General features: G+C 30.8%; 1 protein-coding gene across 1 annotated transcript in view; it reads right to left on the minus strand.

The window, feature by feature from the left end:
• Window positions 1-19,216, minus strand: part of FBXL17 (F-box and leucine rich repeat protein 17) — a 518,884-nt gene that overhangs the window by 433,022 nt on the left and 66,646 nt on the right. The gene's annotated exons all lie outside the window — the stretch shown is intronic.

The raw sequence follows: 19,216 nt of genomic DNA on the forward strand, positions 1-19,216 counted from the left end.
ACTGCAAAATTAATGAATTATATATAAAACCGAAGTATTTCACACTAATTTTAAGTGGCTTATTCACTTAAGAAACTACTGAAAGTTTTCTAATCTAAAACAAAATATGAAAATTGTGAATCCAATAATTAAATGATATTTTCAGATATGAATTTTATTCCTAGAAAATAATTTTGGAATACTTCTATGTTTCCTCTATAACTTCCTTAAGTTTTAAGTTTCTACTTGATTCTGAGCACACAACTTTTAGGTAATCATATACAATTTACAAAACAAAAAATATAACTTTAAAATTATTAGTCTAAAATAAAGACTATTTTCAAACTTGAATGTTTAATTAACTTTCCCAAATCACACGTGCTTACTAAATCATGATATTTTTCAAAAGCAAAAGATGAAATAACATAAAAAGTAAACAGAAAGTCATTTACATTATGTTATCAATTGTATCACTGCACAAATTATTTAAAAACACTGTCATCAGTAAGGATCCCACTCAGGAGTAATTTACTTCAATCATTAAGAGAAAAAATTCAAGGCAGAAACACATAATATTAAACAAATACAGACGGTCATATCTATACTTATTTCTAACATAAGCATTCAACCACAGAAAATGATACGTATCAATGATATTTTTAAAAAGTTATGAAATCTGTGTAAAGCTCCTAATGATGTTACTGCGCAAAATATAGGATCCAGAAAAATAAAGGATCATATTTCTTTTTACTCTGTTATCTGAAGTAGGCTCCTTTTTTAAAAAATGCTTTGTGTTTTATAATTTAAGCTAACATTAACATCCATTGCTCAGTGATTCTCATTCATTATGAATATTTTTATGCATTTTTGAGAACTGTCTTGATTCAGAAGCATATACCCCAATGAAGTCTTTTAACACTTATCTTACAATGCCAAATGGTGAATAAAAATCTTAAACTGAAGAAATCAAACTTAATTATAACTCTCTATGTATCTGTTCTCTTGACATTTTCCTTATGCACTCATCCAAATCCTCCCACCAGAAACCACTGAAAGCAAATCAGGTAAATCTTTATTTCAAACTTGGCTGGAAGTGATGAGAAAATTCATCAAGCCAACAAAGATGGAAAAAAGTAAAAAATAAATTAAATTAAATTAAATCTAAGATACTGTCAGTCACGAGCAAGTCTATTCTTGCAATAAGCCTTGTCATAGGATGACTTACTTCACATATCCCACAGTTGTGCTTTAAAGCCGTCTACTGACATTACAACATACAGCCTACCTTTAAAAAAAAAGAAAAGAAAAAAGCCTATTCTAGATCTTCATTTTTAAATTTAAAAGTCTACCTACAAAGATAAGATGCCAATTTCTTATTTTATGTTCTCAACAGTATTTCTCAGTATCTCAAAAAATACCATTTTGGTTAATAGTTATTTAGAATGACATTACCAAAATACAGCAACAATTTTAACAAAAGATAATATAATTATTTATATACATATGCACATTTTTTAACTCTGAAAGATGTATTTACTGAAACTTCACACAATTCAATCCTTAGTTACTAAACTTTTAAACAAAATGGTTTTCAAATAGCCAAGAAGAGGTTTAAGTTAACATTACAATGTGACATTTTACTGCAAGAAAAAAAATCTTTAAGAACTTTGTTCCAAATTTGCATATTTCCCAAATTTTGAAATATAGTATTAAATTGTTCCTTGTAATTTTTAAAAAATATTAAAAATAATAACTGTTAGCATTTATTGAGCAATTACTATGTGCCATGCACTGTTCTAAGCACATTGCATATATTAACACATTTAATCCTCACAGTAATCCTATGAACTAGGTAGTATTACAATTCTCATTTTACTAAAAGGAAAACTGAGGGGCTGAGGAATTAAGTAAATTGCTCAAGGAGACAAGATAGAAGAGCTGCAATCTGAACCCAGGCAGTCTTGCTCCAGAGGTCACACTCTTCACTATGAGTTATACAACCTCTTTCATGCCAAGGACTACGCTTGAGACTTGGAATTCAAAGATCAAATAAACAAAAAAACCACATAGGTATTGTTCTCAAAAAGTTCACAATTATCTATACATATATAACCAACCACCTTTCTAATGGTAAGAGACCTTCTAGTAATACAAACCAAATTGATAGTAAAGCTCTAACCAGTATGGTTAATTCTTAACGTGAGTCTTCAATAAGGAGATGACATTTGGTCTGTGTTCAGGTCTCAAAGGGTGGGAAGAGGAAGAGGGAAAGTAGGCTAGAAAAAGTCAACTGCAACCAGACTGTAAGGTCCTAGTGAGTGCCATCCTAAGTAAGAAATTTAGATTTGATTGTGTAGTAGGCAATTAAAAGTCAAAGTGTTTTAGTAGAAAAATAAAAAAAACTGAAAAAACCTGTCAGTGCTATGGAGGATAGAGTAGAATAGGAAAGAGATTACAGACAGTAATATTAGAAAGCACTCTGGAATAGACAAAGAGATGTCTAGAAATATTAGAAAGCTCTCTGGAATAGACAAAGAGATGGAATAGACAAAGTAGGGGGGTGGTGAAGAAAAGAGAATGAATGAAGAGTCATTTCCAAAGCTTCGAAACAGAATTTTTAAGGGAAAGATGAGAGACAGGAAGGAATCAAGGCTGAGTCTCGAGTTTCTAGTTTAGAACACTAGGAAGAAGTGATGACATTAACCAGATAAAGGAAAAAAGAAACAAGAGTGGAGGGCAATTGTTATATGATTCATGATTTGAAACAATTTAATATAGCTAATGCTACAAATCAGTTACTTTCTGTTATGAAATATAAAATACCAATGATATTTTCTTAAACTTGTTTCTTTCAGCCTTATTCATACTATCTTTTTGCTAAAAAGACATCTAACAGTAAGCATTGAATGGCTTGTGTTTGGAAAGTATGAACTGAAATAAAAAGATAAATCTCCCTAAAACCCAAAAGCAGTTTTATTTACTGTACATTGTTAATGTATGAGGGTTAAGACTTTGATACAGCTGTAGCACTCACTTTGATGTCAGGAATGGAAAGAAGTACCACAGCTGCCTTCTACACCTAATCTTAAAGAATACACAATTTTAATAACTTTGAATACATCAAATGTCACTTAGAACTTATTTTTTATCTTGCTCTGAGAAAGTTAGTACCTTAGTTTATTAATATTTATGTTAATGTCTACTATTAAAATTAACATCTCTTTAAATTAATAATTTGTGTTATTAATACCTACTTGAATTGTAAGTATCCATTTCAAACAAAATAATACATTAAAATGATAAAAGTCCAAAATTATAAAAATTATATAACTATAATAAAAATATTGTTTTTAATATAAGAATTCATTGGGGCTCAACAATTACATAATTTATTTTTTATCCCAAATTAATATTATAGAACAGAAACAAAATTAAAAGTATTTTATTTTCTTAAAAATTAAATCTAGTATCATTAGGTAATAATGCATTAATAATGACATAGAAATAGCCTAACTATTGTTTCTCAATCCCCACATAAGGCAAATAATCATCTCTTTTAAAAACTCTGTAAATAAACAGGATTTATTCTTAGCACAGACTTAAGACCATTCACTTCCTTCAAAGGGTAACTGCAGCAAACAGCAAAGTTAGAAAAACTTAAGTGATAAAGGTGGTAAATGTGGATGATCTTATAATCTACAACAATAAAGGCATCCTGGTGAATTTTATGAGGGGTACAGTTTTTAGACATAAATCCATATTATGACAGAATTCTATAATATATTAAGACCTCAGTAATTAAGGAATGTAAGTATTTAACAAAAGATTTTTTGCTGAATTCACAAACTAAAATACTTGATGTTGACCAACAGGTGGTGCTCAATCTCCATTTATGGAGAAAATAAATATACCCAAAGCATTTCCAGTACAATGAAATGATTTTCAGACTATGTGCCAAGTTAAAGAATCAAACATCAGAAAACCCAATGCATAAACATCGCGTTTACTGTTTTTTCTGCCCAGAAGAAAATAATTTTGGCCACTTTCCGAAAGAATTTTAAGATTGATACTTACTGACCATCATCTGTAAAAGATTGCTACAACTGTTTCTTAAATGTTGCTGAAACTGTTTTAAAATTAACATTCAGTATTGCAACAAATGTTAAGCAATTCAATAATAAACTTCAAAAAACTGTCCCTATGTTCATAATAAAGAAATAACTAATTTTAAGTCATTTTATTCCAACTTAACTCATGCTTTAGAATTCTTACTACATTCTAACACTTTGGCAGAAAGACAGTCTCTAAAATGAACAATAACAACAACAACAACAAAAAAAAAAAACACTAAGAAATTCAGCAAAATCAGAATCTATAAATTTTTGGAAATTCTGATTTTTATATGGTATTATACTCTCAATGGCTTATGACCCATCTGACTGAATTCTAAATGTAAGCTGCTGCCACCAAAAGCAAAGCTGTTATTTCTTACTGGAATGATGATAAAACAATTTCACTCCTGAATTGCCACAAATATCCAAGCAAGGCTTGTAAAGCTTTAATTTATCTAACTTGTCTTTTTTCTTCTTGGGGGGAAAGAAACAAAAGGTACCATAGAAATTCTAGAATAAAACTACTTCATATGACAGACAATGCCCCAATAATAATTTTTAGTCAAGTTATAGTCTTCATTTCCATGTAATATGTATAATACGAGTATTTGGCTTCTAAATGTCTAAAAGAAGAACAGAAAGCACCAAAAAAAACTTACTTTTTTTACCTTTTTGTATAAAATCTGTACATAGAAAAAGTTGTTTCTATTCTATTTAATCAAAGGACAATAATAAAACAGGACATGGATTTTAAAGTAAAATCTAAACAAAACAACTTCAGTGGACTTTTAGTTCTACTGAAAGCATCAAAAGCCTTAAGTTTTCCTTTACAAAAATTAAATCCCACTAACTTGCCAAATAGTGCCAAGGAGAAAACAACTCAAATTCAGTCTGAGAGATAGGAAATGATGTTGGGATCACAGAAAATATAAATGATTTTTTTTTAAATAGTAAAGTTCTTGATCAACACGAAACACATTTCATCCCTTGATAATACAAGGTTATTTCAAAAAGTTCAAGAAAAATTAGAATTAAAAGATAACACAAATCTTTCCACAAACTCTCTGAAGTACCTTTGTGTACCACCGTCTTCTTACAAAATATTAAATGAAAATATCAAAGTTTTACAATTTCTAATTCCCTAAGCCTTAGTTCTTACATATTTCCAAAATGAAACAAAAAATTAAAAACCTAACACTATAGCATTTAAAATATATTTATTCTTGCAGTTTATAAAATGAGTCTTTTCTTCCATATCCACATTGAAATTCTGGCACATTGATTTAAATAATAACATTAAAAATTAACTTTCAGTTTTAAATAGGGCCAATATTTATTTAAAATAGGACAATATAACACTTATCCCTCTATTACCTCCCTCTATTACCTAACTGCCAATATTGATATCTAATTTTAACATGAGTCCACATGTGAAAAAGTAGCCCCACATTTTTGTTGCCATTCTAAAGCAAAGCAGTTTTTTAAATATTTTTTTAATTGTTAAAATCAGTTAGGATTCTACCAAAACCTTGTCTTCCTTTTAAACTAATGAGAGAACTTTATACCTTTATGACATACAAATAAATCCCCAAATTGTACCCACGTTTAAAGCTCCTTAGGCAAATCCTCTTCTACTTCTTCCCTAAACATGAGGTTCTCACCCTTCCTCAACCCGCACAAAACTATTGATGTGTATTTTGTACGTACACAGAACAGTTTTCAAACTCCTTTTTATATCTACACAAACAGGTATACATTACAGAGATATGTACTAGAAAACAAAAAGATACTAGTTTATAAAGATAGAAAAATGCTTAAGCAATAATGTAAAAGTTATGGAATAAGTAAAGAAAAGTCAGCACGTAGGCTAATTTCTACATAATCCTTCCATTTCCTACCATTTAGATAAATATATTTCTAGAAAAACTCACTGACATGTTTTCCAATAAACTTCTACAATAAATACCTATATTTTGAAATGCAAAAAATATAAATTTTTTTTTTAAAAAAAAACAAGGTCAGTCTGCCCCTGTTCGTGATTGGCCGCTTGTCCAGTAAGGCCTGGGTCCCTAGGTAAGTTATCCACTCTGCAGGAGCTGATTGAAGCAGTGCATGTGAAATTCAGAAGGCTCCAGAAGGAACTAAATATCGTGGACACAATAACACGATAAAATGTCAGTCGAGAATCTGAAAAAAAGGGTAGATGTCATGGAAAAATCATTAGATATTTCTTCCCAGAACATCTGAAACAATGGGCAAATGTCCAAATTTAGATCCTAAAAGTTTCAGAAAATTAATTTCTTAAAGTTTAATAGGAATGTGTCCATTCTTATAGAGAATTCTGATTACAATTTTCAGTTTATATAATCTACAATTTTTGAAACCAGAAATAGATGGTCATGTATTAGCACCTCACTTGAGATTTTAAAAACACTTTTTAATCATTGGTTATGTCTAAATATTTACTTCTCTGATTCTTCTTAGAAACTTAAAAAACTAAAATAATTTTCAAAAGTTTTACTCAATTGATACTAAACAAGTTCCTTTTCCTTGATTAAAAAAAATATTGCAGCAAGGAAAATACATGTATATGTATATACATACACCCTTTAATAGTCAACTATGTCAAAGATCTAAAATGGAGGATTCTTTATACAGAGACAAACTCATACTCTTTTTCTACTACTTGTTCAAAGTGGCCAATTTAGAGACAAATGAATGATTCTTTTCTCATTTTTAATTTTTAGAACTTTAATTTTGTATAACAAATGCTTACAAAATGAAAGATACTAGTTTTAATTAAATGTGTGGATGAAATTTGTTAAAATTAATGAATATAATACATCTATGTCTTTTATATTACTTATCTTCATATGGAGATCTTTTACTGTCAAGTTTAAAAATGCTCTCTCTATATTCAAAAGAAATGTATTCATCCTACGTTGTTTTGTTTACTTTTATTTTGCTATGGTAGCAATTTAAGAAAACCTATAGGGCAGCTCCTAGACATAAAAATTATTCATTAGTATAAAATAACTAGCTTCTTTTACACACATACCAAAAAAAGGCAACCAAGAGAAAAAAAAAATCTACATTTTTGGCTACATTTTTATTTCCTTGAATTTATATAATAAATGTCAACATGTATATGGAATTGTTTTTATGTATGTACATATATATGAGTAAAATTCTGTGAGTTCCAAAAAATTGATGACTCAAAATGATTTATAATTAAAGATCATGGTAAAATAAAATGAATATTAAAAAATGTACATATGTTTACATTTAAAATAGCTTAAAACACAGCCTATAATCAGATCAGAGAGAGAAAAATAGAGTAAAGTATACATATACATGTACACAAGAAAAGTTACAGACCTACTAACATCTTTTTGTAAAATTAAATTGATTCATGGAGTGATCACCATAGCATTTTAATTATAGCTTTTTTTACCGTATTTTTGAGTCTACACAATTTAAGTTTAAAAAAAAAAAAAGAGAAAAAACCTCAGGAATCTCTGAATTCTGTTACTACCACCACTTATTAATTCTGTAACCTCTTGCTTTACTTTGTTGCTTAGTTTTCAATTACCTAGTCTTAAAATAAAGGGGACATATATGTATATAGATGAATTAAGAGATTAAAAATCTAAGATGAGGTTAAGATTTTTTTAAATGCATATTAATAAAATGGAGTGTTAAAAACAAAGCAAGCCATTTTTTTTCATGGAGAACTGTTGGTATTGTTTGAATTGAAAAACAATTTTAAGCCAGTAATTTTACTAAATTTCTTTTAGCACACATTTACAACAGTTTATCTATGCTGAAAGATTCTTAACATCTTTCATATGCAGCAGCAGATGCTACATTTCTGATGGGCAAAAATTTAATTATGATAACTATTATTTGAATGCAATGGAAAGGAACTGTGATAAATTTGGATTTTTTTTTTTTTTTTTAAGTAGCAGTACCACAGATCTAATCTCAAGAAAAAAGACAAACACTGGAGAAATAACACCTACTCTTACATGGAATGTAAGTGATAAAACTTCATTTCCCATAAAACGTATATCGGTTATCAGCATCAATGAAGTATGCTAGAAATTGTCCCCTAAAAGACATGATTTTTCTAATTAGGAGAACCATCAAAAATTTGGAATCCAGAAAAGTTCAGCACATTAATTCTTAGAATGATAATTTCTATGAATTTTATAAATACCTATCATGATTTTTAACCCTGAAAATAAAATCCAGATATGTCTCATTCTTAATGGGAGATTATAAGCATTGATATAATGTAACAGGATAACTAATTTTAAGAATACCTCCTAAGTAGGACAGGCAATCCAACCATTTCTCATGTCGTGATTGGAATATGACATTTCTGTTCGCCAACCCATCATATGTCTTTCTGAAAAACATGCCACAAATTTGGACCAATCAATAAAGCAGTTGGTCAAGGCTAATTATTTGAAAATACAAATGTCATCCAGTGTAACTAAATTGATATATCCAAGGAAAAACAAAGTTTACACTAAAATAGAGCCAAAGATAGTATAATGATTATCTCTATATGAATATAAGGTCATCACTAGTCAAAAACACTTCCACGAATACATCAATACATTGTAAATGAGGAATAATTTCTTTCAAAAAGAAAGGTGGGCGAGGGGGGTGCCACCTCTACTAATATTACTACAGAATAACTGTTACAAATAAAATCCAAAAAAAAAGGCAGGAATACATATTGTTTGCTAATTCTACTCAGTTAAGTCTTTACTTAGAAGCCTCTCTAAATGAGTCTTTAGCTTGAGGAAATAATCACTTTTAAATTAACCCTTTTAAACAAAAGAGATTTAGCCTATCTTTGCCTAGGCCTGAGAGAAACCTTGTAAAATAAAGAGATTCTTAACAAAATATAATTCTACACACAAAACCTGGAAAATTTCTTCTAACCAAACCACTGTAATTAAGATGATTTTTCTCCTCAAACTCTTAACCTAATTGAACTGTTTAAGAAACACATTCAGTATTTTAATTTATATAATTTTATTATATTTAAATAATACTTTAAGAAATGAGATGTTTTGTATTTTGTGGGATTTTTAATACAAAATGTTTGTTCAGTCATTCACATATATCCTTTATGTATACATTAACAGTTTTTTCTATAATGTAATCTATGGAATTCACATATAGATATGCCTTCATTTTTAAAGAAAAACTTACATTGAAAGATAAATCAGTGATAATTCATAGTACAAAATAACTTTTCATTTTTATAAAAAAGAAAAGCCATAGGATTTCTTTAAGCCAAAAATGTCAAAAATATTGAACATAACTCAATGTACAAAAAGATGATTTACATTCACTTTTTAAAATAAACCACCTAACACATAAAAGCTGCAAATACTACCACTTTAAGAAAACAATTGTACACAAAATTGTACAACTTCACCATTATTGTCAAGTCCTCAGTAAAAAATCTAGCTAATGTTAGTAACACTACAAAATGCTTAAGTCATAATATAAACACTCTTCGTAAAGCTCAGAAAGATCATGAGACTCTCTCATATATATAAAAAAGCTTCAAAAATTGTCCCTCTACTAACTGTGGTCTCTAAATTACCAGGTACACCTCAAATAGCCATATGGCGAAACATATGTATGGCTAAAAACAGAAAGCAAAATGAGAATATTACCACCATTAGATATTAAATTGGTAAGCCACCTAGAATACATTTCCAGTTCCAATTCAATTCCACTTAACCAGATAACTTCCCCCAAAACATACACACACACTCCTCCACACAATCAACACTACCCACTCTTCTTTTTCATATTTTGTTCTTTCAATTTAAGACTAACTGGAAACAAAGACAAGTCAAACTGCTTTCTTTCACTTGGTAAAATAATTCTGAATTTAAGAGGTATGAGTTTGCTAAACTACCACATAAAATGTAGGCATTCTAAAGACTGTTTATTACTTACTTCGATTACAGGCTTCTCCCATTTAAAATAAAGAGTTTTAAAGTGGCAATATTTTAACTAGAGAAGCAGTTTTCAAAGTTTGTTCCAGAGATTCTCATCTGGGACCTGTCCGGGGTATCTGAAAGGTTAAACTATTCTAATAATAATAATACTAATGCATTATTTGCCTTTTCCACTTGACCTGTGATAATATCATCACTCTGATGACTAATGGAATGTATGCTTGTATATTTCAAAATTTCTCATTTTTAATTTCAAATTCAAAAATATCAACAGACACAACAACATAAACAAAAGCTCTTGGAGTCCCAAATAATTTTTAAGAGTATCAATGGGTCCATGGATCAAAATTTGAGAACCACCGAACTACAGGAAATCTGGCCCCCTCAAATACTGCTTTTAATTGGGGGTGAAAGGATCACCCTTCCTACTTCCTTCCTTCTTACTAATTTATCTTTCACAGCCCAAAGACATGTATCTCCATCCATTTTATCTTATTATACTTTTAAATCCAAAACAAATAACCTATCATGGACACTAAACACTTTCGATAGAGTTGTTTCAAATATATTTAAAGCAGCAATTTCAATTATTGATTTTACTTTAGTAATCATATTTCAATAGTATCATCTATTATTATTTCATTTTAATATTCAGTAGTTCAACCTGATAGGTTCATTCAATATTTATGAGCTAACCAAAGAATTCAGAACATTTCTCATAAAAATAATAACAAATGAGTTTATAATTATTTTTATGAGAAATGTTCTGAATTCCAATCAAATTCGTAAATAACTTGTGGAATATAATCACTTTTCAGTGAAGATTTCCTCTACTCAACTCAAACTCAGCTTAGCCAAAAAAATACACATATCTGCTTTAATTTTGCCCTTTGAGTTGCCAAGGACAAAAATCAACTCAAACTCCACAGAAAGGGAATCTCTTACAATTATCAGCACAAGAATGAAAAAGCTTAGGCACAAGAGAGCTCTTCTCTCTTCCTCAGTGTTTCTACTTCTCAATCAATATTCCTTTTCTGTTACATCATATCTCAGCTTTATATACAATGTATTAAAAACTACTTCCTCCCCCTGTGGGAAGGGAGTCCTCTTCCTGATCCTTCTCTACAATAAAATAATAAAATTTTTCCATTAGTAACTGACTCTCTACTGTATGTCTACAATAAAACTTTCCTGTTACAAACTGATTTAGTTTCCCAATTTTTAATTCCCAAGAGAGGAATTTGATTAATTCTTATGAAAGGTAAACATTTTAAGCTTTGACTTCCTCATCTGAAAAAATGGGGAGATAAGATCTACCTCATAAAACTGTTATAAATCAATAAGTTGTAAAAGATAAGCCTGGTGGGAAGAGAATTTTAAGCAAGAAGAAGTGAATGTAAATAGCATGTTCAGAAAATCACATGTGGATTCTGCTTACATAGAGTGGGTTTGTAAGGGCATAGCAAAAATGAGGCTTGCTAAGCAGAAATCAGGCCAAGAGGGGCATTGTCAACTACGCTAAGGAGTGTGGGGTTTCTATCCCATATTAGAGGAAAAATCACTGAAGGGTTTTACCAAGGAATGGGAACGCAGACAAAAATATACTGAGAGAAAGGGGTTGATAAGATTACAAGTTCAGTCCAATTGAGTTTGGGGCATGCTCAGTTTGAACCAAAAATAGAGGGTTATAACTAAAGACAGGAAGACTAAGAGAATTATTCAACAATCTCAGCATACAGGGAGTAGCTAAAGCGAGAACTCTAGCAGCTGTTAGCTGCTTCTTTCAAACTGTTTTTTTGTCTTGTTTTTGTTTTTTTAATTTTAACATTTACTTGTACATTTTTGTGGGGTACAGTGTGTTGTGTCAGTACATGCATATACTGCACCATGATTCCCTTAGGGTAGATACCAATCTCAACAGAAAGAAACATCCATCCGTTTTATCTATCCAGCTCTGAAAGTTTCATAAAACAATATTTGCCCTTATTGTATAATAAGGCAGTTTCTATCAGAAACTGTCATTCTGACAGTTTCTATTCCATTTGTAAAAATGCCAATTTGGATCCAATAAATTTACATCAAAGCCCATTACTGGAGCCATTACCTGAAAAATAATACTGATAGGGTAGTGTTGTAGACTCCAATATCCAAGGGTTGTTACATTTGGATTTTTATATCTTTTCCATAATTATTTACATAGATTGGGAATAAATCAATTTGTTTATTTTTTGGAGATATTTTACTTTGAGGGTAAATTTCTATACATTTTTTGAAAAAAACAAGTATGTATATTTAATAATGTTATCACTCTGTGAGTCTTTTAAATGTACAGGGGAAAATATAATTCCCAGTGCCTCAAGTAGGCCAAAAAATTTAATCTGTGATGCTGTGAAATGAGTGAGAAAATACTGGTGGTTATGCATTCGATACCTATAACTAAAGGATACAGACCTCCAAGAGCAATGTTTACAACTTTTTAGTCTACAACAGCATTACAGCCCAACAATTTGCTCAAATAAAGGTAGTACAGAGAGTAGTGGTTGAGAATATGGATTTTGATGACACACTGCCCAGATTCCAACTTTGGCCCTGAAATTAATTAGCTGTCATCTCTCCACTTCAAGTTTCCTCACCTGGAAAATAGATATAACAACAGTACGTACTTCATATGGACAGTGTGAGAACTTAAAACATGTAAAGCACTTAGGAGAGTGTCAAGTTCAAATGTTAACTATTAGTATAATTCATCTTGGAACATGCTATCCAAACAGAATCTTACTTCTTTTAAGTGAAGGGTCTTCACTGTGTGGTTTGTCAGTATGGGGAAGAGGGCTACCATTTTTCCATCATAGTGTCCACAGAGCACTGAGTCATAATATTTTAACATGAATACAATTTGAATGTCTCATATTAAAAAAACTTAAGGGTTCATACTCTCCCTCTTCTCTAATTATTATTTGTAAGTATATTTTAAAAATCCAATGGAATTTCTAAATATTGACACTAGAAATTACTCCAGTACTGTTATTGATATTTATAGTGATGAACTTGAGTCACCAATAAAAGGCTATATTATCCTAACATATTCTCTTTAAGAAGACACTTTAGAAAGATTGCCTTATTTAAAAAAAAAAAAAAAAAAAAGTCTTTAAGTACATGACCTTTAGTTATCTAGTCTAAGATGTTAACTCTTGTAGTATAAGTAAATTCATGTTTTAATGTATACCATATCAACCTCTGAATCTGTTTAACATATATATTTCCATCTGCTGATAGAAGATCTTTGCATGAAGGTACTTTGCTGATAGGCTGACAGCAAGTTCTGTTGGACAAAATATCCTGTATAACAAATTACCTTTCATCTTGGCCCATGGTGGTATCTCTGTTGTAATCAAAAATTTCTCTTTTTGAAATATGTTGTTGTAAAATATCAAGGAATAAAGAAAAGGCTGACCATCAGAATCTTTATAAGCTCCAGCTGGCTTTAAGGTTTGTCTATACATATATGTGGCAGACATTATAAAATTTCACTTAAGCAGCAAGATGTGAGACATAAGAGATATGATAAATGCAGAATTTTGGACACATTAGATGATCAATGAATACTGCCTTACAAATACAGGTTTTTAGTTCTCTTTGTTCCTGTCAATTAACAGAAACACAATTTTGCCCCCATTTTCATCCTACCTACCTAAAGAAATTCCTACTACTGCTATTTCCTACTATCTTGCCTTTTTTATTTTTTCAATTTTTTTACCAAAAAATTGTATCAGTAGTAAAAATAACAATGGTAATAGTAGTAAGAAGGACAATACTAAGAACAACAACAATAACAAATAATGGTGGTTTTCATTTCTTAAGTGTCTAGAATGTATAGGCAGCAAACTAAGTATATCATATACAAGTATCTCATTACAATAATCATTACAATAATTGTATGAGAAAAATATTATTCCCATTTTATGAATTAAAAAAACAGGTTAAAAAAGTTGAGTAACTTGCCTGAGATCACACAGAAACTCATACCAGGTCTTAACACTACAAACAACCCTGACTCCTGGTTGTATATTCTATGGTCAAAACAGGTTCTCCTTTATGGAGACTGTGATAGAAATCTTACTCTAATTTGGGGCAGGAGCGCGGAACCTCCTTAAAGATTATATATAAAGCAATAATTCTATGAAATCACTTTACTAAGAGAATCTAAATGAGCAGTGAGATACACCAGGCTGCTACTCAGAACAGAATTAACTTTTGCCTTCACTTCCTCCATCCTTTGTCTTTAACGGATTAGAAAACTTATTTTCACTTGAAAAGAAAGTAAATCAGGTAACGCTAATTTGTTTTAAAAAATAATTGTTCATTTATTGATTTTAAAGAAGTAAAAGATGAATAACATATGGTTTAGAATAGACACAGAGAAAGGAACACTCATATAAATTGACACAACCATTCATCCTGAAGGGTAATCTGCCAATAAGTATTAAATTTTAAAAGCAAATACCCTCTAGACCCCAAAATTTCACTTTTAAAATACATTCCCAGGAAATAATTCCACGTGTAAAAGAAAAAAGAAAAACAAAAAAACCTGGCATGGCAATGAAGATTTATTACAGGGATGTATGTAATACTAAAATATCAAAAACAACCTAAATATGCAACAATACTTAATAGGTTACATAGACTGTGGCATATCAATACAATGAAATAAATAAAATAGTTTTTAAAAATAATAATATAATCTATATTTACTGGCACAGAATGCAGGAGATACTTCTCAAAAGCATAACACAAAAGAACACTAAGTCTAAGCCATTTTTAATATTAAAATAAATACATTTATATCTGTGCATATATACATTAACAAGTTGGAAATGAAACTGACCAAAGTATTAACAGTAGATTGTCATTGAAAAAACTCTGAAAATGTACACTTTAAAAAATAACTTTCTGTACTATTTAAGATCCAATCAGCATGTATTACTTTTATAATCAAAAAAAGGGGTCATTTTCATCCCTCAAAAACCAAAGAAATAATCAAGATGCCTACCAAAATGTATGCACGAAAATATTCATTAAAGCATAACATAAAAAGTAAAAAAGAAAAACAATTTAAATACAAAACACCTGATATATACATACTTCCCAGCCACGAAGAACTAATGTTTTATCAGATTATTTCTTACTTTGGGATAATGTTCAAAATATAATAAGTAATGCCATATATAAAGTACATGTTTGTAAATCAAATATAACATATTTACACAGAAAAGCACTGAAAACATTCACTCAGGTATAAACAATGATTTGTTTTTGGGTGGTAGATTACGGGTAATTTGTGATCTCTGCCATTTATCCTTGCTTTACTGCATTTTCCAAGGTTTCTTTAGGGAGGATGTATTAATTTTGTAATTTAAAAAGCAAAATAAAGAAATAAAATGATTCTCCACCCCTCCCTCATCTACTCATATTTGAGACAACAAATATTCTATATCCAGTACTTCAAATGAAAACTATTCTGCGATGCACTAGGAGATACCTTTAAATAATTCTATTTGAGGGTAATTCAAGGTCTTCCTAAGCATTACCAGAATTTTCTGGCATAAGAATTCCTACACAAAATCACAGTTTACAATTGTGAGGCCTCATAAAACAAGTAAGATGCCTGGGTGGACTACCTCCTTTAACAGCTGCAAAAGGACTGTGAGGTTAAGAAAAAAGTACCACTAGGCTATCTACTTATCTTGATCCCTAAAAACAGTTCTTTTCTACCCAAATTTCTTCCTTTCTATTACAAAATTAAAAAGTTGTTTTACTCTAAGAACCTATTTTTAGATAATCCTCTGCCCTAAATTTGGCCACGCTTTTTCCACTTAATGATCCTATTAAACTATCTGTATCTCAAAATGTTTAATTATGTCAGAAATTGCCCACTTAAACTGTGTAGCTTAATAACTAACCTAGCTACAATTACAATGTATATAATTTAAAATATTCTAATAAATTACCTACATAAAATATTATTGTCCATTAGTACTTTGAGATATTTTTAAAACTGTTTCAAAAAACTAGAGACAGCTACTAAAAAATTAATAAATTACGTATGTTAGGAAATTTGTTCAACTTTAGTGTACTGCCCTTCTCTCATTACCATATTAGACAACCATTACACCATTACCTAAGCATCATAGTCTGGAATTTAAGTTTCTCTTATTTTAAACAAAAGACAATTTGTGACTTGCAAGGGTTCCTCACTTACATATGTCCTACAAATGAATGGCCTCTCTCAAAATTGAAAGTCTGCAGATATTTTTTCTTAACTATCTGCTGCTGCCAGTTGAGATTTAACTTCCTTTGCTTTCAGCATTATCTCTCAGCCAAACTGCCAAAAATCTGCAGATAACTCCAGGCATTGTCATTCCTGGCTTCTAATAGAGAACAGTTCAACACCAGTTCAATACAAATGAAATTTGGGACTGAAAGAGAAAACGAAATGAGGAAAAGGTAAGCACCACTGAAATCACTGTGTTCTACCTTTAGTTCCCCACTATGGAAAAGTCACCCTACCTAGCCTTTCCTTACACACTTTTTTTCACTAATTCTCTTCATGTTCTTTACCCTAATGATCCAAGGAAATCTGAATGTTCTTCCAAATGCACAACAAAGGATCTTATGGTCTCTGGATTCCCAAAGATGTCCCACTGGACTATCTTTCCTCAGACTGAGTCTTCCCTAAAAGTATTTTTATTCCTTCTCCAAATCACCATTTGTTATTTTCATAAGCTCTTAGAAAACCTCAAAAAGATAGAAGACTTGCTCAGATGACAGGAAAAAAGAAATGCTAACCCTGTTTTGTGCCTTAGTTGAAGAAGAAAGAAATCCTAGTCACAAAAAGAATATGTGAACCTACAAAAGAGAAGAAGAGGCATGAAGGCCCAGTGCTGGGAAAAGTTGAATGTCCTCTACGTGTTTACAAAGGAAGAGTTCTAGTCAAGCTTTTAAACTAGAAAACCTGTTCTCCAGATCCTGACTCCCACTCCTATGGGCCCAACTAGCATATCGCTGGAGTCCTTGTCCAGGTCATTGGAACTACCAACAGAAGACAGAAATGTGTCCTTGGACATTCTAAGCTAGTGCTCTGAAGACATTTTTCCATAGAATCATTCCTATAAAGGGTGGCTAGGTCTCATAACATCATCAGCATTATAGCTCATGTAAAAAGGTGATTGCAGGCTAGACTGTGAACTCATTACATAAAACACTCCCAGAAAAAAATAAGTGTTCTTAGTACCTCTCAATTACTAACAAAAGCACTGCTTTAAAAAAATCAAATCTTGGAACACTGCTCATTTGTATTTCATGAACTACCTACACGTCTGATGCAACCAGAGCTAGTATATCAACATTTCCATGTAGAAAAGCAATTTCCTTCCTTCCTATTAAAAAAAAAAAAAAGTAAGAAAGAGAGAATCTCCTTTTTTTAAACTTACATATTCTGAGTAGCAGATTGCCTGACTATAGCATAGCAGTCCAGGCCATTTCTGGAACTCAGCCCCAATAGTAAGTTGAGAATAATTTCACACATATCTTGTATTTAAGCAGTCACACGTTATGACACTGCCCCAATGCAAAGAACTAACTTTCATAAACCTAAGTTTCACTTGAAAAGCACCTTAAAACTTAAGGAAATAGCCTGCTATTCTAATTCTGAGTTTATTACTTCAAAGGTAAGCTAAAAATGTAGTAAAATGTTTTCTTATTCTTAAAAACACAAGTATGTAAATTTTTCACTACTTTAAGGAAATAGAAAGGGATAATTCTTACTCCATTATTATCTGCAGGCCAACTTAATTATTCTGTATAACATATTCACAAATGTATATTCTTTTTTTCAGTCCCTCTAATTACAAAGCTCTGATACTGATAATTTCTGAGTCTGTGCATAGTCATTTCAGCAATTAAAACATATTCTCCCATTTCACCATAAGAAGTTCATAGCAGAGACTTTGGCTTCCTACTTTTAGGTCAGGCCCAAGTTACTCATATGAAATAAAACTTGAATTTAATGAATTACAAACTCCAACTGATAATTTCCATCATATTTTTAAATGAAGGGAAACATTTCACATATAGCCAAATCTTATTACTAAAGATCTGATTCTCCAGCTCCAGCACTCATGCAGCTTTTATTTCTCCTTCCAACTTCCACTTTTGCTTCTACTTCACTTTTTATCCATTGAAGAGATAAGGGGATTATAAGAAGAGATGAATAAAGTAGACAGTTACAAGTTGTTTGAAAGAAGGATTCATCTAGTCCAAATTTCTACCTGATAAATGACCCTTCCAACAGTACTGATGGACATATAAACCTTTCTATTCAGAGAAGTACCTGGGATCACAACTTATCTGGAAGAAGTCCTACCTACCACTTATATTAACATCCAGCCTTGGGCACCTGGACTGCATACACATCCTCTGAGAGCAGATATTTCAATTTGAAAATGACAGGCCAAGTATCTTCAAAAAGGAAAGGCTTAAGGCCATTTAATTTCACCGCTACCTTCTGCCAGACAGAAGTCCACCACTGTGTTGGTGAGGGAAGAATTAAAACAGACAGACCTAGCTATGTCATTTATAGCAAGCCAACAACTTCAAAATATTCCCTTAGTAGCTATACTAAACTATTCTGCTCATTAACATTTCAGTAAGAGTTGGATAGTAGCAAAAGAAGGATTAAATGGCAGGCTGGTATCAGGTATGAAGACAGTCTTTCAATTATTTATATTTACATTTACATATTAGATTATATTTCGATTATTCATCTACCCACTACTAAGATAAGGGTTATCATTTCACTCATTAGCCTCAGTGACAATGAATACCACATATATGAAAGCAGATAAAAATCACCATTTAAAACTCTGTACATTGTAGTCATTTAATGCTTATCACCTCTAGTCTCAAAACACATCTAAAAATCATTTTTGAACATCCAATAGTTAGAGTATTCACCTTATTTTGGAATAATTATATGTAGAAGGTTTATACAGCACAGGTAAAGAGAACCTGATTTTTTTTAAAAAATCTAGCAATAAAATTCTTAAAAATATGAATAGTTACCGTAAAGAAAAA

Source organism: Cynocephalus volans, chromosome 2, assembly GCF_027409185.1.
Source record: "Cynocephalus volans isolate mCynVol1 chromosome 2, mCynVol1.pri, whole genome shotgun sequence".
Classification (NCBI taxonomy): Eukaryota; Metazoa; Chordata; class Mammalia; order Dermoptera; family Cynocephalidae; genus Cynocephalus; species Cynocephalus volans.